Raw genomic sequence first — 25,665 nt, 5'->3', positions numbered from 1 at the left:
CTAAAGCGGTGGTCAGCCTGTAGGAGTTGAAGTCGTTTGAAATAATGTTCTTAGTACAGCCTGTCCTACTGTGGCTTGTTACCATATCTACACAGTAGTGTTTGGTAAACGTATGTGGTGTAGACCAAGTGGCTGCCTTACAAATCTCTGTCATTGTATGTTACCTAGAAAGGCCATTGTTTCTCCTTTCTTTCTAGTGGAGTGTGCCTTTGGTGTAATGGTTAACTCTCTTTTAGCTTTGAGGTAACAGGTTTATATGCATTTGGCTATCCACCTGGCTATGCCCTGTTCGTATATAGGGTTACCAGCTTGGGGTTTTTGGAAAGCAACAAACAATTGCTTAGTTTTACGAAATGGTTTTGTTCTGTCTATGTAGTGCTCTTTTTATGTCTAATGTATGCAGTGCTCTTTCTGCTACTGAGTCTGGCTGTGGGAAGAAGACTGGGAGCTCTACAGTTTGGTTTAGATGAAACTGTGAAATGACTTTTGGCAGAAATTTTAGATTTGTGCTGAGAGACACTTTATGTTTTTGTACTTGTATAAATGGTTTTTCGATAGTGAATGCCTGTATTTCGCTAACTCTTCGTAGTGAAGTGATGGTTATTAGAAATGCTACCTTCCAAGTTAAGAATTGGATTTGGCAAGACTGCATGGGTTCAAAAGGTGGACCCATGAGTTGTGCAAGTACAATATTAAGATTCCACGAGGGTACTGGTGGGGTTCTTGGAGGTATGATCCTTTTTAGTCCTTCCATAAAGGCTTTAATAACTGGGATTCTAAAAAGTGACTTTGTATGCTTAATCTGCAGGTAAGCAGAGATTGCAGTGAGATGAATTTTGATGGCAGAAAAAGCAAGATTTGCTTTTTGTAGGTGTAGTAAATAACTCAAAATGTTTTGTATGGAGGCATCTAACGGTGTGATTTGGTTTGCTTGGCAGTAGAAAACAAACCTTATCCATTTATTAGCATAACAATGCCTTGTTGTCGGTTTTCTTGCCTGTTTAATGACTTCCATACACTCATTTGAAAGGTTTAGATAGCCAAATTCCAAGACATCAGGAGCCAGATTGCTAGGTTGAGCGATGCTGGATTGGGGTGTCTGATCTGTTGTTTGTGTTGTGTTAACAGATCTGGTCTGTTTGGGAGTTTAGTATGAGGTACTACTGAGAGGTCCAACAGTGTGGTGTACCACAGTTGGCGAGCCCACGTTGGTCATATGAGTATTAGTTTGAGTTTGTTTTGACTCAGTTTGTTGACTAGGAAGGGAATGAGTGGGAGAGGGGGAAAAGCGTAAGCAAATACCCCTGACCAATTGATCCACAGAGCATTGCTCTTGGACTGAGGGTGTGGGTACCTGGATGCGAAGTTTTGGCATTTAGCGTTTTGTTTTGTTGCAAACTGATCTATGTCTGGTGTTCCCCAGCGGTAGAAGTAATCTTGTAGAATCTGGGAATGTATTTCCCACTCGTGAGTTTGCTGGTGATCTCGACTGAGATTGTCGGCTAATTGATTGTGTATGCCTGGTATATATTGCGCTATCAGACGAATGTTGTTGTGAATTGTCCAATGCCAAATTTTTTGTGCTAGGAGAAATAGTTGTGACTATTCCCCCCCCGTTTGTTTAGATAGTAAACTGTTGTCATATTGTCTGTCTTGAGAAGAATGGGTTTGTGGACTAGCAGGGGTTTGAAAGGCTTTTAGTGCTAGGGATACCGCTAGTAGTTATAAGTGATTTATGTGTAGTTGTTTTTGTTGATTGTCCCATTGTTCTTGTATATTGTGATTGTTGAGGTGTGCTCTCCACCCAATCATGGAAGCATCTGTTGTGAGAATGGCGTGAGGCACCGGGTCTTGAAATGGCCGCCCTTTGTTTAAATTTACAGGGTTCCACCATTGAAGCGAAAAGTGTGTCTGGTGGTCTATCAACACTAGATCCCGAAGTTGACCCTGTGCCTGCGTCCATTGTTTTGCTAGGCACTGCTTTAAGGGCCGCATGTGTAACCGTGCATTTAGGACAATAGCGATGCATGACGCCATCATGCCTAGGAGTTTCATGACAAATCTGACTGTGTACTGGTGATTTGGTTGTGTGTTTGACACCATAGTTTGATGGGCTGTGGGCTTGGAGTGGCAATTGTTCTTTGTGTGTTGAGTGTTGCTCCCAAGTATTGTTGTAGTTGGGATGGTTGCAGGTGAGATTTTTGGTAATTTATAGAAAAGCCTAGTTTGTGTAGGGTATCTATTACATACTGCATGTAATTTTGATACTGGTGTTGAGTGTTGGCTTTTATTAGCCAATCGTCGAGATATGGGACTACGTGCATGTGATGTCTCCTTATATGAGCTGCATTTGTAAATACTCTGGGCGCTGTTATCATCCCAAAGGGCAGTACCTTGAATTGGTAGTGTTTGCCCTGTTTGCCCTGTTTGACAAATCTGAGGTATTTTCTGTGAGATTGATGGGTGGGTGGATATATGGAAATACACATCTTTTAGATCCAGTGTTGCCATGTATTCGGCATGTTTTAGTAAGGGAACTACATCTTGTAGTGTGACCATGTGGAAATGTTATGATTTTATGAGGAGGTTTAATGTCCTGAGATCTAAAATTGGTCGTAGTGTTTTGTCTTTTTTGGGAATAAGGAAATATAGGGAGGAAACCCCTGTTCCTTTTTGGTGGTGAGGTACTAGTTCTACGGCTTGTTTTGTTAATAGTGCTTGTACCTCTATTTGTAACAGGTCTAGATGCTGTGCCAACAGTTTGGGCACTCTTGGGGGAATATCTGGAGGGAAATGTGTGAACTCTATGCAGTAACCATGTTGGATAATTGATAGAACCCATGTGTCCGTGGTTATGTCTGACCAATGTTTGTGGTAAAGTGTTAATCTTCCCACCTACTGGTGATGTGTGTTGGGGAAGTGTGACACTGGAGTCACTGTTTGTTGCTGGGGGCCCGCTTGGTAGGCTGAAACTTTCCCCTTGATCTTGGGAATTGTCCCCTGAATGATCCGCGAAACCCCCCTCTCTGGTATTGGGACTGGTAGGTGGGTTTTGCTTGAAGGTTGCTGTCTAAACCCTCCCCTAAATTGTGGTTTTCTAAATGTCCCTCTATACTGGGAAGAGTAGAGCGCGCCCATGGCTTTGGCCGTGTCAGTGTCTTTCTTCATCTTTTCGATGGCTGTGTCCACTTCCGGCCCAAACAGTTGCTGCTGATTAAACGCCATGTTTAACACTGCGTGCTGTATTTCAGGTTTGAATCCTGAGCTTCGTAGCATGTCTCCTGATTGTGACTGACGTGTTTACAGTTCTTGCGGCAGTGTCCGCGGAATCCAGTGCCGAACGAATCGGATTGTTGGAGATGGCTTGCCCTTTCCTCTACTACTTGTTGAGCCTGTTTCTGATACTCTTTAGGTAGATGCTGAATGAGGTCACTCATTTCATCCAAGTGAGCTCGGTCGTAATGAGCGAGGAGGGCCTGCGAATTTGCAATATGCCATTGGTTGGCAGCTTGCGACACCACTCTCTTTCCCGCGGTGTCAAACTTACGACTTTCTTTATCAGGGGGTGGTGCATCTCCAGATGATTGCAAGTTTGCACGTTTCCTTGCGGCACCAACCACTACAGAGTCCGGTGGGAGCTGCTGCGTAATGAACACTGGGTCCGACGAGGGTGGTTTGTACTTTTTTTCCACCCTCAGAGTGATGGCTCTTCCCATAACCGGCTCTTGAAACTCTTGCTGTGCATGCTTAAGCATGCCTGATAGTATAGGCAGGCTTTCGTATGACACATGAGTGGAAGCCAGGGTATTGAAGAGGAAGTAATCTTCCAATGGTTCCGAATGCATACTGACATTATGGAATGTCGCAGCCCTGCCAAGACTTGGGTATAGGAGGTGCTATCCTCTGGTGGAGATGGTTTTGAGGGGTATCACTCCGGGCTATTGTACGAGACAGGGGGATCGTAGAGGTCCCATGGATCTACATCATCCTGTGTTTGCACAGTATGTGTGGGTGACTGTGCAGTGGGCGTGCCAATTGGTGACCCTGTCCTTTGTGGCGAATGTGGTTGCGATATTTCTGGAGAGAAATGGCGAGTTGGTGATTTCTCTCTAACCACTTTAGCTCTTGGCTGATCAGTCTCAGTCTCCGTTTGTGGTTGAAAAGCCAACTTTCTCTTAAATTTGAGAGGAGGGGCAGTTTGAATTGTTCCCGTATCCTTATGGATCTGTATTCTTGCTTGAGTTTGGTCAAGCTCTTCAATGTCCAGCTCCTCTTCAAACCTGTGCATCTCCTTCAGTTGTTTGGAGAGCCCATGTTCCTCTGTATAAGAGGTCTTTTTCGGCTCCGAAGCCAGTTTTCTCGGCACCGAAATGCCCATGGTGATGGTTGGCCTCTGCTCCGAAAGGCTCTTTCAAGGCTTAGTGCCTTCGACAAGGCGATGTTGGCTATTTTCAACGCTGGTATCTCGGCTTGAGTCGGAAGACTTCGGCACGATTTTGGCCTTCTTCGGTGTTGAAGGTGTTGCTTGGTCACCGCTTTTTTTTATGGCTCAAGCCATGGCCTTCAGGCAGTGGCATCCCGAGGCCTTTTGTTTTTTTGGCTGACTTTGGGGTTGGGTCGGGGCAGGCGTACTCACTTTTTGGCCCGCTGTCGGTCTCCGTCGGAGTCGTTTGATTCCGATCCCTGGATGGAGACAGCCATCTCCTTCTCTTCGACGTCGAGTTGTTGCGGCGATTTCGACGACATCTGCATGCGCCTCGCCCTCCGATCTGTTAAGGTCTTTTTCGACCGAAAGGCCTTGCAGGCCTCGCAAGTATCCTCTCTGTGCTCCGGTGACAGACACAGATTACAGACCCGATGTTGGTCTGTGTATTGATACTTAGCGTGGCACGTCGGACAGAAACGGAAGGGGGTCCAGTCCATGAGGCTTCGACGATGGGTGTGGTCAGGCCGACCAGGCCTCGGTTGGGCACGGAAGCCCCGAAGGGCCACCGAAGCGGTTGTCTTGTCTGTGCCGATGTATTGATAGAAGATCTTTCCCGAACGCAACAATAACAATGATAACGATGATTTTAATACTTTCCCAATTCAAATCACGGAGCGAAGAAGAACACGTCCGAACCAGATGGCGGAAAGAAAACAATATAAGATGGAGTCGATGCCCATGCGCAATGGAGCCGAAAGGGAGGAGTCACTCAGTCCAGTGACTCGAAAAGACTTCTTCGAAGGAAAACAACTTGTAACACTCCGAGCCCAACACTAGATGGCAGGAACAGTGCACAGCATGTGTATCTGCAACTACGCATGCCATCGAACACACATATATATATATATATATATATATATATATATATATATACACACACACACACACACACACACACACACACACATATACGTACAATTATTTGTTTAACTTAAACGGCTACAGGCTTCTGGGGAGGTGGGCGGGTGCATGTCAATCTGCAGCGGAACATGCCACAAACAGATGTACACTGGATAAGTGACAGTTTCCGTTCGATGGCATGTGTAGCTGCAGGTACAAATGCTGTGCATAGACTAGAAAGTAGTTATTCATCCCATAAAAGCGGTTGTTAGCCTGTAGGAAAATAATTTACTTAGTACAGCTTGACCTACTGTGGTTTGCTGCGCTGCTAAAATATCTACACAATAATGTTTAGTAAATGTATGTGGTGTTGACCAAGTAGCTGCTTTACATATTTCAGCCATTGGTATATGTCCTAAGAAAGCTATTGTAGCTTTTTTTTTTTTTCTTGTGGAATGTGCTTAAGGTGCAACTAAGAGTTGTCTTTTAGCTTTAAAGTAACATGTTTGGATGCATTTTACTATCCATCTTGCTACACCTTGTTTTGAAATGGGGTTACCAGTGTGAGATTTTTGAAAAGCTACAAATAGCTGTTTAGTTTTTCTGTATGGTTTTGTTCTATCTATGTAGTACATTAGAGCTCTTTTAATATCTAATATATGTAGAGCTCTTTCTGCCACGGAATCTGGCTGTGGGAAGAAGACTGGTAGTTCCACTGTTTGATTGATATGAAAAGGTGATACTACTTTAAGAAATGTAGGATTAGTTCGTAGTACGACTATGTTTATGTACTTGTATGAATGGTTCTTCAATTGTAAAAGCTTGAATTTCACTAACTCTTCGCAATGATGTAATTGCGACTAGGAAAGGTGGGATGATGCGTTTTAAACCTTCCATGAAGGCTTTGATAACAGGAACTCTAAATAAAAAGAGGTGTGCTGTATATTTTGCAAATATGCGGAAATTGCAGTGAGGTATTTTTATGGAAGAAAAAGCTACATTTGATTTTTGTAAATGAAGCAAATAGCATACAATATCTTGTATTGATACCTGAAAGAGGGGCAATTTGTTTAGATAGACAGTTATATACAAATCTTTTCGATTTGTTTGCATAGCACTGTTTGGTAGTGGGTTTTCTTGCTTGCTTAATTAATTACTTCCATACATTCAGTTGGTAGTTGTAGATAACCAAATTCTATGACCTCAGGAGCCAAATCGCTAGATTGAGTGTGTTGGGATTTGGGTGCCTGATTTGCCCTTTGTTTTGTGTCAACAGATCTGGTCTGTTTGGGAGCTTGGCGTGTGGTACTACTGACAGGTCTAATAGTGTTGTGTACCGCGGCTGACGTGCCCACCTTGGCGCTATGGGTATCAGATTGAGCATGTTTTGACGCTGTTTGTCGACTAGAAATGGAATGAGTGGGAGAGGGGGAGAAGCGTAAGCAGATATCCCTTTGATAGGGGACGTGGGTATCTGGATGCAAAGTTTTGGCATTTTGCATTTTCGCTGGTGGCGAACAGATCTATGTCTGGTGTTCCCCATTGAAGAAAGAATTTTTGAAGTACTTGAGGGTGAATCTCCCACTCGTGTGTCTGTTGATGATTTCTGCTGCGACCATCTGCTAATTGGTTGTGTATCCCTGGAATGTACTGTGCTACCAGGTGAATTTGGTTGTGTATTGCCCATTTCCAAATTTTTTGAGTTAGGAGGGAGAGCTGGGACAAATGTGTCCCTCCTTGTTTGTTTAGATAATAAATGGTGGTCATGTTGTCTGTTTTGATCAAGACATTTTTGTGAATCAGGAGAGGCTGAAAAGCTTTGAGTGCTAGGAAGACAGCCAACAGCTCTAAGTGATTTATATGTAGCTGTTTGTGTTGGGCATCCCATTGTCCTTGAATGTTGTGATTGTTGAGGTGAGCTCCCCAGCCAATCACTGATGCATCTGTTCTAAGAGTGGTCTGAGGCACAGGGTCTTGAAATGGCCGCCCTTTGTTTAGATTTGTGGAATTCCACCACATGTTTGGCAGTCTATCAACACTAGATCTTGAAGTTGACCCTGTGCTTGTGACCATTGTTGTGCAAGGGCCGCATGTTTAGTCTTGCATGTGGAACAATTGCAATACAGGATGCCATCATGCCCAATATTTTCATCACGAATTTGACAGTGTACTGTTGACCTGTCTGTATTTGTGCCAATATATTGTGAAATGCTTGTATTCTTTGCATATTTGGACTTGCAAGCGTTTTTTGAGTATTTAGTATTGCCCCTAAATACTGATGAATTTGCGCAGGTTGTAGTTGTGACTCTTGGTATTTTATGGAGAACCCTAGGGTGTGCAGGGTTTGTATTACATAATGCGCATGGTTTTGACACTGTGTATGACTGATTTTATTAGCCAATCGTCTAGATATGGAAAGACATGAATGTGTTGTCTTCTTAGGTAGGCTGCAACTACCGCTAGGCATTTTGTGAATACCCTCGGAGCTGTTGTTATTCCGAAGGGTAACACTTTGAACTGATAATGCTTTCCTTGAATGACCAACCTGAGATATTTTCAGTGCGCAGGATGGATGGGTATGTGAAAATACACATCTTTGAGATCTAATGTTGTCATGAAATCGTGTTGCTGAAATAGTGGGATAACATCCTGTAGTGTTACCATGTGAAAGTGTTCTGACAGGATGTAAAGATTGAGAGTTCTGAGATCTAATATTGACCTTAAGGTTCCGTCCTTTTTGGGAATGAGGAAATACAGTGAGTAAACTCCCGTTCCTATTTGATTTTGTGGCACAGTTTCTATTGCCTGTTTGAGTAATAGGGATTTGACTTCTTCCTGCAACAGAGTGATATGGTCTGTGGATAGCCTGTGTGATTTTGGTGAAATGTTTGGTGGAGTTTGTGTCAATTCTAGGCAATAGCCATTGTGGATAATTGATAATACCCAGCTGTCTGTGGTAATGTTTAGCCAATTGTTGTGGAACTTTTGCAGTCTTCCCCCCACAGGGGAGGTGTGAATTGGGAAGGAATGGCACAAGTCACTGCTTATTTTGGTGTGAGGATTGTTTTGATGTTTGATATTTTCCCCTGCCTCTGGGGTACTGGCCTCTATAAGTGTTTTTGAAACCACCTCGTTGTTATTGAGGTTGGTAGGCCGACTTTGGCTGTGAGGTGGATGTCTCTGCAGTTTGGGCTCTAAATCCACCTCTAAATTGGGGCTTACGAAAGGATCCCCTGTATTGTGTGGTATACAGTGCACCCATGGCTTTTGCGGTGTCTGAATCTTTTTTCATCTTTTCAATTGCAGTGTCAACCTCTGGGCTGAAAAGTTGTTTTTGGATGAATGGCATATTGAGCACTGCTTGTTTGAATTCAGGCTTGAATCCTGAAGACCTAAGCCATGCATGTCTTCTTATGGTTACAGCAGTGTTGATGGTTCTGGCTGCTGTATCTGCAGAGTCTAGGGCTGACCTGATCTGATTATAGTGATGGCTTGCCCTTCCTCTACTATCTGTTGTGCCCTTTTTTGCTGTTCCTTGGGGAGATGCTGGATTATATCTCATCTCGCCCCAGTGGGCCCTGTCATATCTAGCCAACAATGCCAGAGAGTTGGCTATTCCCCACTGGTTGGCTGCCTGAGATGCCACCCTTTTCCCCGCAGCATCAAACTTCCTACTCTCTTTGCCTGGTGGGGGTGCATCACCTGATGACTGAAACTTGCTCTCTTCCTGGCAGCACTTACAACTACTGAGTCCGGAGGTAGCTGTTGGGTAATATAGACAAGATCGGAAGGAGGTGGATTATATTTTTTCTCCACTCTAGGAGTAATTATCCTTCCTTTTACTGGCTCTTTAAATATCTGGTCAGCATGTTTTAGCATACCAGGCAGCATAGGAAGCGACTGATATGTTGCATGCGTGGAGGAGAGTGTATTAAATAGGAAATCATCCTCTAATGGCTCAGTATGCATGGTGACATTGTGATATGTTGCCGCCCTAGCTATCACTTGAGTGTAGCCTGTATTACCCTCTGGTGGTGAAGGTTTAGAGGGATAGCAATCTGGGTTGTCTGGAATGGGGTCTGGATCATAAAGATCCCATGGATCCACATTGTCCTGCTGTGAATGAAATCAGTGCGATGGTGACTGCCTAGGTGTAAGACTGGTAGTAGGAGAGATATGTAAATGTGGAGACTGAGGAGGAGACTGAGGAGGAGAAAACTGATGAGGTTGAGGTCTCTTCTTTGTTCTTGGCACTTTAGCTCGAGGCTGTGTAGTGTCCAATTCCTCCTGAAAGGCTAATTTCTTCTTTTGTTTTGGAGGAGGTGCGGATAAAATTCTGCCAGTCTCTTTATCGATATGAATCCTGGCTTGCCTTTCATCCATTGCCTCTATTTGTGATTCCTGTTCAGTAGTTTTGTGGCTTTCTTTAAGTGTTTGTGAAAGTCCATGCTCCTCAGTATAAATAGGCTTATTCGGCACCAAAGCTGGCTTTTTGGGTATCGAAAATGTTGGGGTTGAGGATGGTCTCGGCTCCGAAAATGATTTTCGAGATTTTGACTCGAAAGAGCGATGTTTGCTCGGTTCGGAGACCGCTTTGGCTTGAGTCCGATGGCTTCGGAGGGGTAGTCTTTTTCGGTGCCGAGCTGGTGGGTTGGTCACCGAGCCTTTTCTTTCAAGTCGAGCCATGGCCTTCCAGCAGTGGCATTCGCAAGGCCTTATGTTTGGGCTTAGATGACACAGGGGCAGGCGTACTCACGTGCTGTCCTGCCGTGACCGATCTGTCCTCCTCAGAATCCTGGTCAGAGTCTGATCCTCGAACAGAGACTGCGGTCGGCATGATTTCTTCCTCTTCGATGTTGAGATGTTCGGTGCTTTTTGGAGTCCGATCCATGACGTTTCCACGCAGTTGGCCCGACGAGGCCAGAGTTGGGCGCGCGTGCCCCAAAGGGCAAGTAAAGATGTCTGTTCCGATGGTACCGAAGTGTCGATAGAAGATGTAACGCAATCGATACAATACCGTCGAAAAAAGAAGCGTTTTCAAAGTTTTCTGAATCAAACTATCGGAGCAAAAGGAAACACGTCCGAACCTGATGGCGGAAATAAAACAATCTAACATGGAGTCGATGCCCATGCGCAGTGGACCCGAAGAGGAGGAGTCACTCGATCCGTGTCTCGAAAACACTTCTTCGAAGAAAAACAACTTGTAACACTCCGAGCCCAACACTAGATGGCGAACATATGCATTGTATGTGTATCTGCAGCACATGCCATCGAACATATATATACACATATACATACACACACTTTTAGGAACCACAACCCAATTTTTTTAGAAAAAAAGTAACTTTTGCGATCCACCTAGCTTCAACAGACAGGTATTTTTTTTTTTTTTATGTAACTAAAGCGCTGATGGTACAGCAATGTAATTTACAGATCGCACATTTTCCATTAAATTGGCCTCTAAATTTGCGAAGAGACTGCTTTACGGTTAAAACTATATGATAGAACAATCCTGCACATAGATGATAGAGCGTGGAAATCAGGTTTCAGTTAATATCATTTGTGCATCACAAAGTTTTGATTTATTCTGATCCCATCAAAAACGTTGTTTCCATCACTTTTCAGAATTACAAAAAAATGTGCTTAATTTCTGCTTTTTTGACTGCGGAATATGTACTGTTCATTTATAGATGTTTACATTTAGATGTGTTGCATGAAACTGCATGCTACACCCTTTCCTTTCACACTGTGTACTTCAAGCAAGACAGTCACATATTTCATTTTACTTTTCTTTGACTGGAAGGTGACCTGATTTTGTAAACACCAAGCCCACTGTTTGATAAAATCAACCACAATTTGTCAGAAGACACAGCCTGACATTTGACCTCAGAGTCTTTGAAGTCCAGCAAATGTGACAAGAGAAATAAAGAATTTAAAGTTATCCATTTATTTCTTGGAATTTCACAACCTACCAAAAATCGACTTGTGACACACCAGTAAGTCTAAACCCACAGTTTGGGGAACACAAACTTCCTTGCATGTGTAATGTGCAGCTTTACATTAGAAGTTTAAAAAAGCACCGTGTACAACTAAGGCTCTTGGATATTCCCCTACTCATGATGCCTTGTACTGGCAGCTGCCTTACAGTCAGTGGAGTCGGGATTAACTGAAAAGGTTTTAATACCAGATGCCAAAGAAATTAAGGCAGGGTGGTCATTTAGGGCTGAAATGAAGGATCAATGTTGCCTGCCAATTCCAGAGTTTCAAGATGACTGCTGGTATTAATGGAATTGGAGGAAAGGAAAGTAATGTTTTTGTCCAGTTAATCAAAAGGGCACTGCCCAGTTACTCTGGTTCTGTAAGCCTACATGCAGTGTCTTGGCATTTTTTGTTCTGATACATGGCGAACAGACCCATTTTAGATAGCCCCATTCTGCTCCCTTGTTTAGAACCCATTTACAGTTAAATTGTATTTACAAAATCTGCCTATTGGTTTTAGGACTCCAGGTAGGTTTGTTGTCTGAATGACACCTATTGGCAAGGACCATGTCTAGACTGTTTGAGCCTCTAAGTGCAAAAGTCTCAATCTTGTCCTTTGTTTCTCAACTAGAGCAATGCTGTTCTATAGTCGGTCTGACCCAAGATCATGCTAGTCAGATATCGTAGGAAGGCCTTGAGGGCCAAATGGACTGCTTTGAATTCCAGGACATTGATGACAACACTCCTTAAACCGAAGACCTAGCTCAGAGAGCTCATAGGTGACCCCACTCACAGTGAGGAATCTGTCACAACTGTTTGAATGAAAGCACCTGCTGAAAAGAGACACCTTACTGTAGGTTCGATTTTTATCATCATCCGGAAAGAAACTGCTTTTTCACTATAGAAATGAGGAGTCTGTAGTTCCAGCTATTCTACCTCTTAGATCAGTGATCTTCCTGGCATTGCTGGGTAGATTCTGATACACATTTTCACATTTGGGACAATAGAAATGTCAAAGGCCATGGAATCCAGTAATAAGGAGATTTGTTAGGTTGTATCTTTGGGAGATTTCAACAGAAGATGGCAATTCTGCCAGACTGAGGTATTCTCCTTTTATTTGCTAAATTAATCTAATTAACAGTGCAGTTATTGCCAGCAAACTGTGTGCTACTTTTTTGAACACTTAGCTTTCATAAGTCAGTCATTCAGATATGGATAAATGAATACTCTCTGAAGTCACAAATGTGCTGACACTATTAGTATGCATTTGGAAAATGTTGAGGAGTGAATTTCAGGCCAAAGGGAAGCACTGCATACTAGCGGTGAAATATTCCTATGCAATTTTTTTTCTCTCTCTCACTTTTGGCATCTCAGTCAGCCTCCTTTAGATCTACGGCACACATCCAGCCCCTGTTATGAGATACAGGAACATTTTGGCATTGTTCCACTCTGATCCACTTGTTGACCATCTGCAGATCAGATTGCCCTACGTTCCATCTTCGGACCATTTTCCTGAACCAGAAAATTACCTTAAACAAATGCTAATCCCTCTGTGTCCAGGTAGGAAGTGGTTCTATTTCAAGTTTCTTCAGCAGTATGAAGGCCTCCTTATGCATGTCAGCTACTCTGTAGCAAGTAGACATTTGTCCGCACCTGCCATTTGTGATGTTTTATTCCCCACTCTACAAAAAGATGACATATCACACCCCTACTCGAGCGGCTAACATGGAGTAAATGTGGAGTCACTGGTGACTGTCTGCTATAAAGGTTATCTCTGGCACTGCTGCTAAGGCCAAATGAGGATTGAATGCTCTGGCAAGAATAACAGCAGTTGTGTCTGTACTGAGATTTAAAAAACAACTTTTCCTTCAGACCCGCAACATTTATGGTCTGCTTCATTTTTCATCCATACCATCTCTTCCTTTGTGTGCTGTTCAAATAAGAGCCAGAAATGTTAGGTTGAAAATCTTAAGCTATGTTTAGGTTTTAGAGAAATGAGGCATAATCAAGAAGACGGCAAAGGGTGACACTATAGCAAGCAGTGAGCTGCTGCTAGCTCCATCTAATCAATCACCACACTGATGACTTGGTTCAAAACAAGGATCTTCCCAAACCATTGTCAAAACCCTGCCTGTGATGGCTTTAAAGTTCTTCGGTGCTTGACTGTAAAGCACTCACATATTTTCCCAGTCTTAACAGCCTAGTGTTGCAGTGGTCCCACACATTGTTTTGCCTGCCACATCCATTCCTTGGCAGGACGTGTTGATGTTTCAGGCCAACATATGTCTCCTCCTCACTGCCATGACGGCTATGGAGTCTGACTTACAGTCTGGTTTTAAGATCTCCCGGTCCTATGGAGGTGGTTTGTACAGAACAGAATAGCGGTTTCAGCTTTTGTTGTGGTCTAAGTGTAAAATGTGTCTTGTCAACTCCAGTAAACCTGGTACCAAAAGTAACAGAGGTCTTGAGGTGAAAAAGGCTCTCTAATCCAGACTAAAGACCTCAGCAATATGGTTGTGCTAGCCCCTTCTCAGCTATAACCATTACATTATTTTTTGTTTTTACAAAATTAGAGGTCACTTATTCAATAAGGTAGATATCACACTGGGACCAGCCTCTCAATTATTTTATTACAACAATCAAATCATCTCCGAGAGCCAAGATTTTATCATTGTAGAAGCAGTTCTATACAAGATCACTTTTTTAAAGTTTCAAAATAGGGCCTTCGTATCTCAGAATACAGCGGTAGTCTGCCATACCCACATACAAGCCATTCCCATAATGAAGCTGACTTTTGATGACTGTCTGCATGATGGTCTTAAAACAATGGACAGGAATCCAACTGAAAATTCTGCTAAGTAATCGCATGAGGCCAAAACAGCTCATGCAGACTGCGTTGACTTGCTCTTTGATGGAAAGGAAGACATTGATCAGAAAGTCCTAGTTCTTATCTGCTTTCTTAAGGCTCGGTGCAGGTCCCAGAGCATCCAGTCACGAAGAGCCATTCCAGACAGTAGCCTTCCCAAACAGGATTTTCTAAATTCGGTCTCCATTGAGCTTTAATCAGTGGCTCTACATCCAGTTAATCACCGTAATTAGGCAGCCCTCTTATTTCACTGTTCTCCACAATTGAGACAATTAACTGAATGTCAGCTGTGTATGATGTCAAACCCCCACACACTAACAATATTTGCCAAAGGAGTCATGTATACATCAAAGAGTGAAGAGCTCAATGAAGAGCCCTGGGGGACACCACAATTGACCACCATCGGCTTAGCTCTGAAGTGAGGAAGATGGATTGAATGGGAACACCCGCTCAGAAAGGAAGCAAACCACTTGAGCATTTGAGTGCAATCACATCTCATGCAGCTGTTTTAAGAGTGAATAGTGGGAGAGTGTATCGGAAGGATGGGGACAGGCGATTTGTCTTCAATTCACCAAAAGCATGATATTGTACGTCACAGCAAGCAGAGCAGTTTCAGTGATGTTCTTTGCTCTACACACTGACTGATAAAAATCTAGCACGTTCTTCTCTTCCAAATATTGTGAAAACCGGATATTATTCAACTTCTCAAAAACCTTAGCAAGGTAGGGGACACAGGTGATACGGTGATAATTGTGCATATCGAATCCAGCTTTCTTTGGTAGTGGCAGCACCAGAAAGCATGTTCAGTTTGTAAGGTACTCCGCATTAATAAGAGAATTATTGTAAAGCTCTATTAAATACGGGCTCTATAAAGATGCAAAACACAAGTAAATAGATTTTCGTGATTTTATATTTGAAAATTGTGGCCAAATGCTCACAAAACAATGATATTGTGGTTGACTGCAACAGGGTGGGCAAGCTCTTTCACAATTTTAAACAGATCTCTGGGAGAGTTACAACTTTTTTCAAATTCTCTTGGATCAGTATAGAAGTCGGGCCTGTCTAAGCTGTGTGTAATCAGTGTGGTTTTAAAAAAAAACAAAAAATAAAAATAAAAAAAACTCTGCCCGCCTTGTTTTTGTAAAATGCCACAACCTCTCACATTCTCTTTTACAGTTTTTCAAATGAGGAGAAACAACTCTGCCACAGCTAAGCGCGTGGAGGAGTTGCCAGTTTTCAGAGGGGCACTCACACCTATTGCTTTGGAGAATGCAAGGGAGATATGAGTAGCTGCCATGCTGGTAGAATGGGCTTCTTCTCCCTGTTCAGATAAGTAAACTTGTTCGACAAAATGAGAATTTAAGCTCCTCCAAACTCTGTCACCAAAAATGTTAAGTGGTCTGACCAAAAAGAATCTACAGTTTACCCTGAGAGACTACATCAGAGAACAGGTCTAGAGTTTGGCCAGCACTATGGGTACGACCAGCAATTGTTCTGTGTCCGATTTAGAATCTCCAGGTCAGTCTGAAGCTTAATGTTAATGGGGTCCAAAAGATCCTCAAAATTAAATGTAAAATCATCAATAAGTAAAATGTAGTCTTTTAATAATATTAACAAGGGCCAACAGAATGGACAGCTCAGAGCTGATCAGTGATTTTGAACCAGGGGCGGTCAGTAAATTAATGCTTCTCCAATGTTTGTGTAGCTGTCTCAAGACAGTTGAAAAATCATGAGTTCATTTGAGTGTCAGAACAGTATTGTCACCCTACAAATCAGTGTTTTTGAGAAATGTCGCTACTCAGGCGCCCTTTCTATCAGTGATTGGTTTTGATGTTGTGCTTACCTAGCACTTCAATAGCTGGATCTGCTTTGTACGACCAGGACCTTCACACGCAGGGGATTATTTTAAAGTTTATAACTAATGAAAATTCTATGATACAGATAAAGCTATATATATATATATATATATATATATATATATATATATATATATTTTGTTAAAACAATGATAAAAAGGAGATGGAGAAACTCTCATAATTAAGAATATATGGACAAATTAAATGAATGAACGTCTGACTTTGCAACGGAACAATGTTAATCGCAAAACCAGGTGAATAAGAAAACAGGTTTATTATTGTCCTCTTCGTACAATCTAATAAATATAAAAGCTTAATTATTTATTTTCCCAGGATAATATTCTCATCAGATCTGACATAGGCTGTCAAGTGGAACCAGTCTATTTGGCTGCTAAATTGCTCTTTCCACCTCCCTACTTTGCACTCTGTATCCGGCCGCGCCCAGAGGCGGTGAGCACTGAAGCTAAGCAGTGGTGAAATGGACCTGAGAACAAGTTCCAAGGTGAGTTTCCTGGCTCAGCCATAGTTTGCGTGCCTGTTCCAGGGTCCTCTTGCAGTGAGTTGCCCCATGCCTGCATATAGGGAGATGCCACAGGCAGCAATGTTACAATACTATTGTAAACAGGTAGGGTAGCCACAGTGAGAAGCTACTAAGGACGTGGTAAGGCATTTAGATGCCCCTGCTGCACAATAGATTGCCCTGTGTGAGTACTCTTTTTTGCACACTGAGTTGCCCTGAGAGAACCTCCGAGGAGACTCAGGCAGTTGCAATCACATCAGCTCATAGGGTCAGTGAGATCCAGGCCCTTTGCGCTCAAGATCCCTACACGGTTTTTCATTCTTCGAAAGTAGTGATGAGGACACATCCAACATTTTTACCAAAAGTCGTTTCAGACTTTCATGTGAATCAAACCATTTCATTACCAACTTTCTTCCAAAATCCAACTACCCCTGCAGAGAGAACCCTGCATTCTCTTGACGTAAAGAGGGTTCTAAAATTTTACTTGGACAGGGCAAAATACTTGCGTAAATCACAGCAGCTGTTTATTAACTATGGCCCATTTAGAACAGGGTTGGCCACGTCTAAACAGTCCTTATTCAGGTGGAGTGTTTCATGTATAGTTTTTTGTTATCAGTTAGCAAATAAATCTCTTGATGGCAGACCAAAAGCCCATTCTACTAGAGGGAAGGCAGCTACTGCTGCCTTAATGAGAAATATTCCTTTGGCAGAAATATGCAAAGCGCCCACTTGGAAATCGGTCCATACCTTTACTAAGCATTACTGCCTTGATACAGATGCTAGTGCAGATGCGCAGGTCGGACAGGCCTCTCTCAAGAATTTATTTGCATGATTTATGGTTTCAGTATTATTCTGTCTACTCCACCGGGGTTATGGGGGATGGGCTTGCTAGTCTATTCAGTGCTTATGACTATACACGGAAATCCCCTACGAGAGAAGGAATGGTTTCTTACCTGTAACTCCAGTTCTCTCGTAGGGGTATTTCCATGATAGTCATAAGCAACCCTCCCTCCTCCCCGGTGGAATTGACATAGGAAAAGTTGCAATAATGATAACGATGTTGGTACTACAACAAATGTTTTGTTTCTTCATGTCATGTTACAAGCCTACAAAAAAGAACTGATGCAACTGCCATTTGCTGTGCATGATGGGATACAGGAAGACTTTACTTTCTTAAAGGCACAGCTCTATTTACATCCTGTATAATGGCAGCCTAAGGGCTACACTGCCCTGCATTGTTTTATTCTCATTGGAGGTGTAAATAAAGTGTGAGAATGTATTTTTTATTACATTTCTAGAATAAATGTGTGTTTGAAGGTGCATTTACACTACAGCTGTCTTTCTTTCCAACAATGTGGCCTGTGTAGCTGTTCACATAGGCTGCACAGTGTTATTCTTAAGTGGTTTTGACAGGCCTTTTTCAAAAGGGCTGGTATCTGCACTTAAGAATATATTTCAGATCAGTGCTCCGGGGTCCCCGCAGGCGCGCAGAACTATTCAGTGCTTATGACTATACATGGAAATCCCCTACTAGAGAAGCCAACTTTAAAAGAAAAAGAACTCTGACCTGAGGAACCACGCCTCCGGACCCACCTCTGCACCTCACGCCCAGAGTCCAAGTGGCCCACTGGTCCTGTGAAGGTTCCCCAGCAATTCTGAGTCGGAGTCCACAGTGTGCTGACCCCTGCCGGACTCTACTTCAGAGCCTGCAACCTCAAACCGAAGACTCCCCCTGACCGCGATCTGCCCAGTAAGCTGTTCCCGACACCAAAAGACACCCCGGCAACCGGAGACTCGGAGCCTTAGGGAACTGCAGCGTCGGTGTCCCTAAGTCTCCTAGTATCAGAACTTAACCTGGGCAGCTGTGGGTGTTTTTCTTTTTTGTTCAGCTTCCTGTCTCAAGCCTTTTTCCAAAACGGATCTTCCCCCATTGATTTGCACTGGGCACCAGACAATGTGCTAGCACTCTGCAGCCGGCTGCCCCTGTGCCGCTGAGATTGTAAGTGTGCTGCTGCCTTGTGCCCCTCTTGTGCTTACCTCAACCCCAGGAGATCGACCCCGGACACTGCTTTACTCCCCCGTGAGCAGTGCATCTTCATTCACCCTCAGTCTCCATTGGTTAACATTGGACACCAACTCTGAATTTGACCTCTGCACCAGGCCACCACTGTGGGTGCACTCTTGGCACTGATTTGAACCTTGTATGGTGCTGACCTAAAACCCCAAAGACTGGATTTGTAAATCATGTACTTACCGGCAAAACTGCATTCTTGTTTTCCTCTCATAGGTTGACATTGAAGAACTCTAAAATTGCACTGCATTTTTGCTTCAGATTCTACTTACCCAATTATGAAGTTCTTGGGTTTGAAACCTATATGAAAAAGAAATGTAATTTTTCTAAATTGGTCTCGGATTTATTCTTTGAGTGTTCCTCTCATTTATTGCCTCTGTGAGTACAACAAACGCTTAGCACTACCCTCTGATAAGCCTAACTGCTCGCCCACACTATCACAAAATAGAGCATGAGTCATTTCTACTTTTGCCTATGCAATACCAACTGGGGATTCACTGGACTCTGCACAGTGCACTTCATTTTAGTACACTATATAGAGAGCCAGCTTCCTACACCAAGATTCAGACAAGAAAGAAGAAATGGCATATATATTTTACCAACATTGTGAGTATCTGTAACAGAAGGTAGACCAAGTCACAAAACAGAATTGAAACAATATCGGAGCTCTTTTGAGCTCCCTAAATTGGCCGAAACACATAAGAGTAGTGTTATAGTGAAACTATATTTGGCCCAGGCTGAGAGAGCTTTGAAAGCAATGGTAAATGTTAAAGCAAGCGGGAACAATGGTATCCCACTATAATTTTATAAGGAATTCACCACGGAACTGCTATCACTGTTGACCGGTTTATTTAATCAAATGATGGAGGAGACAGATTTTCCCAATTCTTTTACAGAAGCATTGGTATCTTTGGAAAAAAGATAAGGCAGCCACCTCTTAATGTTAACTCATATTGGCCAATCAGTCTATTAAACTCTGATTATGGGCTTTACACCAAAGTAACTAGATTAGCACTTGTGGTGCAAAACGTTATCTAGAAAGACCAGAATAGTTTTATATCTGGTACATCTGCAAATATGCACAATACCTGGTCCGGGCAATTGACTTTCTACAAAATTCGTAAACGGCAATTTTAATCAACCTCAAAAAGATTGAATGATTTATTTAACTGGGATGTGTTCACTATTTTAGTGGTTTGGTTTCCCTAAGCAATTTTTGATCAATTCTTCACAATATTTAAGGCCACAGGGGTTAGGATATTGATAAATGCTAAGGAGATGGGCATGTTTGCAATAAAGAGGCACCCACCAGGGTTGTCCAATATCTCCGCTTTTGTTTACTTTTTTTTCCCAGTCCTTGGCAGTTAAACTGTGCAACACGCCACCAATTATCATCCCTTTAGAGGGAATGTCAAAAATAAAGCTTTTTGCAGATGAAATTTTATATCTCAAAGCTGAAAACATTTTCAAGGTACGTTCTATAGAATTCAGGAATTTACCGTAGTGGGAGGTTATAAGATCAAACATTCAAAATCAGAGGTTTTGTTGTTAAAGGCAGATGCACGTGATCTTCCTCAATTTTTGCAACAATAGCAGTTGGCACCTAATCACGCAATTTATTCAGGAATTTTTCTAACAAGTTACTTACCTTTGATAACTCCTTATCTGGTAGAGGATATCTTGCAGCAGATTCCTCATTTAGGAATAATCCCCAGACATCAGAACGGATCTGGAAGTTCTCTGTGAGCAGTACCCCTACGTGCTGGTAGGTGGCATCTGCGTCAAAAGTGACGTGTGCAGTGCCTATATAGGTGCCACCCCAGCGCGCTCAAGTCTTTCTTTTTGCGATTTTCCATGGCAGAAGCATAGAGCCATGAAGAGTACAGCCACTGGTGCGTAAACTAGGGTCATTGAAAGGGAACCAACCCTTTACTCTGAAAGGTGTTTGAGGAGTTGGGAAAATGGGTGGGTCACCAAGGAATATGTGGCAAGATAGTCTCTCTACCAGAGAAGGCGTTACCAAAGGTAATTAAGTTTTTCATCTGCTGGAGACTTCTAGATGCAGATTCCTCATCTAAGAATAGATACCCAAGCAATACCTCCCCAGAGGTATGGCTGTGATATGGATTAGACCAGAAAATCCTGTAGGACCAAATGGGCAATACCCATATCACCAGGCTTAGCTGTCCACGCAGGAAGTAGTGCTTCGTAAACATGTGTGGTTAAGCCTAACTTGCTGCCCAACAGATATCCAGAACAGGTACTCTGTGAGCTAACAGTGGTTGCAAACTTTCAGGCGATTGCTTTTTGGACAGTACACAGCAAATTTTGATGCATAGCACTATCCATCACGCTCTTTTCAGGTCAATCCGATGGAGTCTCTCCTTTAGTGGGATGAGGCGGAGCATAAAAGGTAGATAAAGTGATGGACTGGCCTACAAGCAAGGGAGTTACCACTTTGGTAGGAAGGATGCTCTAGTGCGAAGTACCAATTTGTCTGAATAGATGGTAAGTATGGAGGCTGTAATGGCATGCCTGCAGCTCACTGACCCTATGGGCCGATGCTATTGCTACTAGGAAGGCTGCTTTAATGGTAAGGAGCCTGAGACAGCAGTTTTGTATTGGCTCTAAGGGAGCACACATTAAAAAATTTAAAACTACGTTGAGGTCCAACTGTGCATAATGAAAGGAGCTAGTGGGAACATATTTTGGAGAACTTTAAGAAACCTATTTACATGTGGGATTTGAAAAGGGATGGCTGGTCTGGCAACCGCAGAAATGCTGATACAACAGTCAAATAACCTTTCAATGTGCCCAAAAGCTGAGCCGTGCTGGGCTACAGTAAGAATAAACAAAAGAAATTGGGAAAGGGGTGCAGACAGCAGATCAACTTGTTTATCTGTACAACACGTCACAAGCTTTCTCCAACAACAGGACAGGTGTTTGTTATCTTGGTGGAGGGACGCCTGGCTGCTGAAATAACATTGTAGACTTCGGGCAGAATGTTGAAAGCTCTCAACTGTTGCCACTCAATCTCCAAGCGTGAAGGCAAAACAATTTCAGATTTGGGTGCAGAACCATACCCTGGTGCTGCAACAGAAGATCCTCCTAAAGAGGCAGCCTGATCAGAGGACCCATGATTATGATCAGCAATTCAGGACATCAGACTTTCTGTGCCCAATCCAGAGCCACAAGAAAGGCCTGGGTCTTGACGATCCTGCTCCTCTTAAGAACTATACAAAGGAGTGGTACTGGCAGAAAGGTGTACAGGAGGCCTTAGCTCCACTCCAGACGAAAAGCGTCTCAGACCAAGAGCCACCTGGAAAACTCCAGCACACAAAACTGATGACATTGGGCATTCAACAGAGGTGAGCAGATACAACCAAAGCTTTCTTGATTATTGGAAGAAACCATGCACCACCATTCGTGATCCACTAGCATTGACAGCTGAGTTTGTCCTCCTTGGAGTTCTGAGAGCCCACCAGGTGTTGAACCACCAGGGATATGCCCTGATGTTCAAGCCATGCCCAGAAGCACCAGCCTCTTGACTAAGGGTCTGAGATCCCACCCCATTCTGTCTGTTGCAATACCACATGGCTTTTGCATTTTCCATGAACACCTCTATCAGCCTTCGCCTGATTGAACGAAGAAAGGCCTTCAATGCCAGATGGATCGCTCGGAGCTCAAATAGTTGATGTGGGTTCCAGATTCCACCAGAGAACAGTCCTCTGACCTCCAACTCTCCCGGATAGTCCAGCCCAGAAGTGATGCTCGGTTTGGTGACGGAAAAGAAGTCTGCCACTGACACAAGCGCAGTTCGTTAGCAACTGCTGCAGATGTTTTGCTGTTCCTTCCCAAGATCAAAAAGAGGCGGGATTAGCTCCTTCGGCCGAGTGCAAAACCCAATGGTCGGATGTTTTTGACACAGGAGCAGACATACTCTCTCCCCCACAAGATGCCCATGATGGTTGGAGGGCATACTAAAGGGGTTTGGAGGCTACCAGGTGAGTGGTGGACTGGCTCAGCACCTGGCTGTCTGTCCCATACCTGTGGGAGCCACGTCCTCAGCCATGAAAAGATTGTATGGTTTTCTGGCCAGAGTAGCTGCGTTTAAAGACGTGGTTGGAAGCCCCTCTCCTGGTCATGAAAGGAACGGAAGACAGATTGGGATTGACAAGGGTCAGGAAAAGGCCCAAGGACCCAGCTGTAGTCTATTATACTTTAAGTGTTCTAGCGTTGAGTACGCCATATCGCCGAAGAGCGGAGTGCCATCAAAGGACATGTCCATGAGAAAAGCCTGAAAATCCTGTGGTTCTCAGACAGGCGTGGTGTCTTAATGCCACTGACAATGACACTACTTTACCCAATGAGTCTGTCGCATCCATTCCACATTGGATGGTGAACTCTGCTGCATCTCTGCCATCTCAAGCCCCTGTGACAGCATGGCTCGAGACTCCCCCAAGACTGTGGGTATATCGCCCAAAAGCTATTGTGGTGTTCAATGACCATAATGTTAGGTTGCAGAATAAAAAAAATCTCTTACCAAATGTATCCAATTTTGAAGTGGAAGAAATGCACCAAGGTAAACTCAGGACATGGAGGCCTAGACTACCAGGCTTTCAGGGGTGGGGTGCTAAATGAGGAAATTGGGATCTCCTGGAGAAGGGTGATGGCAACTGGCAATTGTCCTAGTTACAGAGGACCCTGGGCAGAGCTTGGACCAGGCTCCAAGAAGGACATCTGTAAGTGCTTCATTTAAAGGGAGTAAAGGTTTGGATGGGGTGACTCCCAGCAGAAGAACGTTGGTCAACTTTGCCACAGAGTCCAAGACCTCAGCCACCTGACTCACCGCCATAGCAAATGAGGCACCCTGCTGAGTAGTGGGAGAGATGAAGTCAGTGTCTGGGGAGGTGTCTAAACCACTGGCATATGCCAATTACTCATTTCAGTTGTCCTCTGCCTTCTACGGGGTACTGGTAGCTGTAAGGTTCATCAGAGCCCTCCCATTCACCCCCAAATCCAGGCCTATGGAAAGAATAAGTGACTGGCACTGACATAAGGGGTCTGCCCCCAATCAGCACTAGAGCTGGACAACACCAATCCAGCTCCTTTTCAGGGTCTAGATAATGCTGCTGTGGGGCATCAGCACTGGAGAAGGTGCCAGGAAGGTCGATGTGGTTTGATGAGTGCTGCTCCAGATCCATCAACTGACCCAAGGGGCCCAACCTGGCGCCAGTGGCGAACCTGCTGGTGGAGGACCAGTAGGGACCTCACCAGAGTCCAAAGGCACTTCAGCAGGAATGTGCCACCCAAACAGGAGGTGCATGGCCTCATGGGATTCTCGTAACTGGGTGGGGATTGCTCCCAGAAACTCTGGGGGGTGCGGAGGTGTGCAAGCTCTACCAAAGAGCTAGGCCTTGAATGCCAACACCCTCTAGTTTTGTCAGATAACTTCGTACATGGTGAATTTGAAGATTTAAGTCTCTCGCTCTTCTTGTGGGACTCACCAGAGTTCCCAGAAAACTTCAACTGTGACAAGCGTCTGGAGTGGCCAGGCAAAGCATCTTGGGACTGAGGTCTTGAGCATCACCCAATGAAGAGCTTGACAGACCACTCCCTCAAGGCTTTGAGGTGCACAGAACGGTAGTCAACGCAGGTCCTGGCATCATGGTTGTTCTCCCAGAACGAGAGGCACACCAAATGCAGGTCCATCACCAACATCTGTCGATGACAGGTGCCACATAGTTTGAAACCAGCTTTCCTATCAGACATCCTGACGAACCAGGAGACAAGGTAATGAAGAAAAAAAAAAAAGTTGAAAAAACGTCAGTCAAAAAAGACTGGGGTAGCTCTTCCAGGATCTTTGCTGAGTGGCATAAAAAAAAAAGGCTGACAACAGCACGCTGGGGTGTCACCTCTATAGGCAACACACACAAGGGTCACGCATAGCCAAATAACGCCACCTACAAGCGCACAGGTGCTTCTCATGAAAAAAATTCCAGGTCCAGTCTGACTCCTGGGGATTTTAAGATAAGAAATATGCAGATAAGGCTATTAGTCTATCAGATTCCAATTTTTATAGATCTGTTCCTTCTCAATTATATGACTACATTGAGGAAAGTCAAGGATTTAGTAAACAGATTGCCTCTTCTCCCGTTATACTTAGTTGGATGTGTTTCACTGCAAAAAAATATCGATTTAACCATTATTCTTATTTCTTTATGCTAATGTTATTATGCCTTATAATTCCATGAAATTGACACCCTCTTGTGAAAGTTTACATGAAAGAATAAACATCCCACAGTCTCTATAGCAGTTTTACAACTAGATAAGGAGTGGGGGCCTAGCATTATGTCAGCTACAGGATTATTATTTAGCCTCCTTTTTAAATTGAACTGTGCAAATTAATCATACAGGTGAGTTACCTGATCATTTTCTTTTGTTGCAGATGACTACAAAAAAAGAAAATCTGAAACAGATTTTCAGTGTTTTTTTTGTGTTTTTTTTTAAATATCTAAATAACCGTAAAAAAACAGATCCAAAAGATCTAAAGTGGTCCATAATATAGTGACAAGTGGCAAACGTTTTTTCAGGCAGGAGATTATTCCTTAATGCTATATATTTGTGTTGTTGAGAACCTGGGCCGAGTATGAGCTACAGCTCAGGAATGGTCCTCAATCTCCCTTTTTTTTTTTTAGTTTCTTATAAATAACTAGTTTTTGAAAGATAAACTAATGAGGTTTCTCATATGCTGGTGAAGGTATTAGTTAAGAACAAAAAGCTGGCCCTAGGAAATTGGTACAGAGCTCTACGACGGACTTCAAATTCATTGCCGATCCCAAACATTTTAAATAAAATCATTAAGAGCACTGGTTGTAGATGTTAAGCAAATGACCGACTATAGCAAATATGGGTTATGAAGCTCTTCAAGCAGTGAACATTGAGAAAATGGCTTTCATTTCTAGATGGTTAGCATATTACACACTCAGCGCTCTATATAGGCTATACCTAGCAGCATTGAGTTAATGCTTTGTGTGTCAAACCAAT

The 25,665-nt window shown here is 43.3% G+C and overlaps 1 protein-coding gene across 2 annotated transcripts in view; it reads right to left on the bottom strand.

The window, feature by feature from the left end:
* The window catches only part of CLTC (clathrin heavy chain), a 723,592-nt gene that overhangs the window by 313,054 nt on the left and 384,873 nt on the right, over nucleotides 1-25,665 (bottom strand). The window lies entirely within an intron of this gene.

Source organism: Pleurodeles waltl, chromosome 3_1 (genome assembly GCF_031143425.1).
Source record: "Pleurodeles waltl isolate 20211129_DDA chromosome 3_1, aPleWal1.hap1.20221129, whole genome shotgun sequence".
Classification (NCBI taxonomy): Eukaryota; Metazoa; Chordata; class Amphibia; order Caudata; family Salamandridae; genus Pleurodeles; species Pleurodeles waltl.
The sequence above is the reverse complement of the archived record's forward strand: the minus strand, read 5'-3'. Positions and strand labels throughout refer to the sequence as shown.